We start from the raw sequence: 5,362 nt of genomic DNA on the forward strand, positions 1-5,362 counted from the left end.
TGTCATTTGAATGAGAAGTGCTAGTAAGGTGAAGTACAAATGTTAGTGTTTGATCTACTAGTGTATATATGCATACTAGCCTAGTTGTGAACTTGAATCAAATTGGTGTTAAGTCGATACAAGTGACCTTACTTGTTGAATGTATCAAGTGTGGAAATCGGCCTTAACATGAATGTGTATGTTCGGCCACATGAACGAATACATATGTTGATGTGTATATTCGGCCTTAGGTAGCCTATTGAGGGCCTTAGCTTTTCCTTGATGCTTGAATGAATTGTATTGAATTGCTTGATGTAATATAAAATGTGCATGACCAATGTGTATCCAAGCAAAAGGGTGGCCATATGACCATTTAAACTCCTTGTCATATTCGCCATAAGCTAGCATAATGAGGTTTTAATAAGTTAAATTTGTGTGAACTAGCTCAAGAACTCAAAGGATCAAAGTTGGACAAGGGAAAGACAAAGTAATTGAATAGCCATTGAAAACGATGCGACAACATCCGAGGTAAGTCATTAAGCATATATTTGGTATTGATTTAAATGATCATAATATATATGCAATTGTCTTTAATGAATTGATGTGTAAATGAAAATGTATGTGTATGGAATGATGCCATTGTTGAATGTACAAAGGCAGCAAAATGCATAAGGTATTGGTCACGGCACTAAGTGTGCGAGTATAAATGGACACAGTGACAAGATTGGCACTAAGTGTGCGGGTTTAAAATTGTACAGCACTAAGTGTGCGAGTTTGATTCTATAGCACTAAGTGTGCGAGCTAAAAATATATAGCACTAAGTGTGCGGATTCACTATATGCTCTTGTATTACAATTGGCACTGAGTGTGCGACATTATCGAGTTAATCCCGGACAGCGAATCGGGTAAGTACCTTGAGCTCATGACGAATAGGCAATATGTTCATGCTCGGGGTTGAGCTTGGTAAGATTTAAATCTATGTGATAATTGCAATTGTGTGATTGTGGTGAAAATGAGTTAGTGTGTGAAAATGCCTCAAATATCTTATCGTATAAATATGAAATGTGGATGTATGGCTTGGTATGAGATTGAACCGAAAGGTCCGAGGAATTATGGTATAGTTCCGATATGGATGAAGTACCTAGCCTTGTTTCATTGTTTCACTTTGTGATGAATTTAGCTAATGGATAATTGTAAAGTGCTTATGACTTACTGAGTTATAAACTCACTCGGTGTTTTCTTGTCACCCATTTTAGGTCTCTTGGACTCGTATTGTTGCGTGCTCGGAACCGTCGTTGAAGTCATCACACCGGCTGAAATATTTTGGTATTGTCTTCGTTGTTGAAGAACATTTGGCATGTATAGGCTATTATATTTTGTTGAACTGTGGGTTGTAAACTTTAAGCCATGTGAAAATGGCCTATGTGGTCGCCGAGTGGGATGCTAGAACCTATAGCCACGAGTCTTAGAAACTTTAATTTTAATAAGGTGGCCATAATTTGTGTCATGTTTGATGGATGATTAAGGCCAAGGAAAGATTCATGAAATTGGCATAGTCTACTGCAGTAACTGTTGCGGACAGCAGCAGTGAGGTGAGATTGAAAAATCACTAAAAATAGTAGAAGTAGAATTAAATAGTGAATAAATTATGCAATTGAACCTTGATGAATCTAGTTTAATATGGATGGAACGAAACGACCATATGAGCAGTATATTGAGAGATATTAAAGTTATCGTGAGACAGGGCCAGAACGGTTTCTGGGTCCCCTGTCGTGACTTTGAAAATTTACTATAAATTATCCAGAAATAATTAGAAGTCATGCCTTATATTTGCAGATTCCATTTTGAGTCTAGTTTCATTAGAAACAAACGGCACCAGTATTAAAGCCCTGTACAGAGAGATATTCAAGTTTTAACGCGCGAAGGTCAGTGTAGTCGACTTCTGTAACATTGGTGACTTTAACTAATAAACTGTACCAATTGGCCCAACCAAAAATTCTAGAAATAAATCCATGGATAAATATATGAGTATAAATTCAGGGAAAATTTACGGAATCAGTTTCCGAGTTTCGAAACTTGAGATATGATTTTTATGGCGACAGTGACGCAGTTTTCCAGCCTGTCTGGAAATGCCAAATTGGTTGGTACCTTGAGAAGATTTGGCCCATTAACCCCTCGTGTCCGCTAACCCATGACGGTCACGGGTTCGGGGTGTTACAAGTGGTGTGTTGGTTGGGTGGGTTGTTATTCCCCACATGGTGTATTGGTTGGTACGGGTGGAGAGTAGCGGATGGTGGGTCGAGTAGTCTCCTCAAATGGGCTTGCATTCATTCTTTCATTGACATTACTTGTGATAATGAAATGGGCCTACGGGCCAGTAATCGTTAAACGAAAGGCGTCGGCCCAATAATATTAAATATGAAAAGGCTTCGGCCCAGTGTTATGAAATATGAAATATGAAATATGAAAAGGCTTCAGCCCAGTATATGTTGAGATTGGATTTGGGATTAGGCCCAGCAAGCTGATATTGTTTTGGGCTCTGAAAAGGGCTTGTTGCAAACTGAGTTTCCAAACTCACCCCCTTTCCTTAACCTTGCCGGTGAGCCTTGATTTGGGGACTTGGAGCCAGAGGGGATTCAGAGTGGCCACTGTGATCGCCTTTGGGCTTTTGAATAAGTGTTTGGTTTTCATTAAGTTTGCTTTATTTATTATTTATTTTTGTGTTGAAATAAGGCCATTTTGACTTGATTTTCTTTCTTTTCTGGGATTATTTTATTTTTAATAACCTTAATCTGTTTGTTAATAAATGGGCTAGACTTAGGTCGTATTTTCAAAATGATAATTGTTTTCAAAATAACACCATGCCATGATTATCCGATTTATCAAAGATTTCAACTTAAATAAATTACAACTCGGTTTAACCAAGTGTGGCAATGGTTGTAGGAATGTCTCTGATTGGATCCATTCGAGGAGCTTGGTACTTAAGCAGCCTTCATGGCTCACCTCCTCTGTTACAGATTCCTACCTGGTGCCCAGCTTCCATTCACTTTGTTAGCTTAACAAAAGTCAGTTTTTAAAACACTAAAACGAAACATGGATTTTTAACTTCAATGTGGCACGTGATATTCGGCCATAACGTCTAGGCTGGGTTTAGGGTGTTACGCTAAACAATATTTGCAACAGAGCTGCCAGTATAACAGCTTAAAGCCATCAGTGATTTGTAACAGAGCTGCCAGTACAATACACTTCCTCCAATCATATAAAAACCCACCCCTATGCAATCCATCATGCCACATGTCATGTCATAGCATAATATTAAACTTGTACTCAACACAGTTACAATAGCATACTAAAATATAAACATAAATCACATAGGGGCAAAATAGTTATTTTACACCATAAGGGAAAAACAGTCATTTTATTGATTAAGGGTCTAGGTATGCTTACCGACCCAACAGAAGGTCCACAGTCGTCTCAGGCGACCTGTGCAACCTTAACAGTCAAATAGTGAAAATGGGCCTAAGGCCCATAATACCAGCTCATGTGGGCCCATACGCCCGTGTGGCCCACATAGCCCAGAAATGGCCTTGGCCATGTAGATTACATAGCCTGACCTAATATTCTCCAGACGTTCATATGGTTTACCTGTGTGGGCCCCACATGTACGTGGGGCCCACACGACCCATTTCAGCCTAGCATGGCCCAAAACAGCCTAAGCCCATGAAATCGTTCATAATGGCCTCTACGATTCAACGCCCATGTTTTTGCATTCGAACTACCACACGAGCAAGCGCACGTCCGTGTGGCACCGACGATCTCTTATTTCGGCTTTTGCCAATTTACGAGTAGGGGCAGTGTTTTACACACCTATTTGCGAAAATGTGCACACCACTCTAGAGCACTCCAACCTAAAGTTAAACATAATACACCGTTAGCCCTTACATGATAGGGTTACAAGACCCCTCTTAATTTACTTATCCCAAAAGAATAGATTATCACCTGACTCAAACAACCGATTTAGGCTTGCACCCTTCCATCGCTGTAGGAAATTGATTAGAGGCCCTTCGAGAACTCCTGCATACCAACTAAAACCTATTAACCTTAAACATTATTTCTCACATAAACCATTTGAAACAATGCATGCACTTACTCAAAATGCCAAGCCAGATATAGGGAAGGGAAACAATCGGCCTAATACCCCAAAAAGATCACCCGCTACGACAGAGGCAATAGCTTATTACGACACACCCCTAACCATTAATGGCAGCAAAAGAAAATATTATTATAAGAAAACTATTAGAGTGATAGAATGAGAAAAAGATATAAAGTAACCAAATATTTTTTGTTACCACCAAAATCGACAGAGAGCAATGAAGAATCGGCACAGTGAGGATGAAAAAACTAGCAGTATTCGATCAAGTAGAAACTGATTTGGGGTGAGGGTGAGAAGGAGGATTCGATCATGAAGGAACCAGTTAAGAAAGAAGGGAAAAGAGAAAAGAAAAAATGAGCAATAGGCAAGGAGAATCAGCCAAAGACAAAGGCTAATAATCGAAAGAGTTTGAGAGAGAGGAAAGAAATATTCAGCAAAAGTGTGAAGAGGTAGAGGAGAGAAAAGAATCGGTTTGACAGGAGGTTTGTAGGGGAATGCAAAGTCGAGAATAAAATGGACCTGAAAGGTACTCGATATGAACAAAAATGAAAAGATATTGCCCACACTTTTAGCATAAATCGGCCTCCAAGAAAGAAAAGAGCCAAAGTGTTTCAAGCAACCGAACTAGAGAGTAAAAGACTACTCAAAGCCAAATTCTGAGAAGCCAGAATTCTAATTCAGCACACACTCCTCAGTCCATTCAAATTCCTGTAATTTCTCCTAAAATCTCTCCTAAAATCCCTCCAACCGAACACTATCCAAATCCCAATCCCTCCTACAATCCCTCCATGACCAGTTCAAACTCCACTCCACACAGTAGTCTTTCGGTCAAACTCTACTACCCATACAGCTTAGGTAGCAAAATAGAACCCCCCATTACGTAAACCAGGACTTGAACTTCTGACCTCAGACATTAGTAACACACCACTTATCCCTAGGACTAGCAGGCCCTTTCTGTCATGTTTTTCCCTTATTTACTTAAAAGCCTACTACCTAGAGACAATGCTAATTCCTTTAAGAACAAAATTTTTTACACTTGCTCAAGCTTGAACCCGAGACTTTTCATACACTTCCCAGAACACTTAACAACTGAGGCAAGCATGCATTTGTGTCACCTTCTTGCACAACTAAATATTTATGTACATCCTCCTAACTGTACCCCTGCTCAAAACCTAATACTTCTAGGCCCAAAATTTAGGGCGTCACACCACAAATCATATGTCAAAAAAT

Source organism: Gossypium arboreum, chromosome 6 (genome assembly GCF_025698485.1).
Source record: "Gossypium arboreum isolate Shixiya-1 chromosome 6, ASM2569848v2, whole genome shotgun sequence".
Taxonomy (NCBI): Eukaryota; Viridiplantae; Streptophyta; class Magnoliopsida; order Malvales; family Malvaceae; genus Gossypium; species Gossypium arboreum.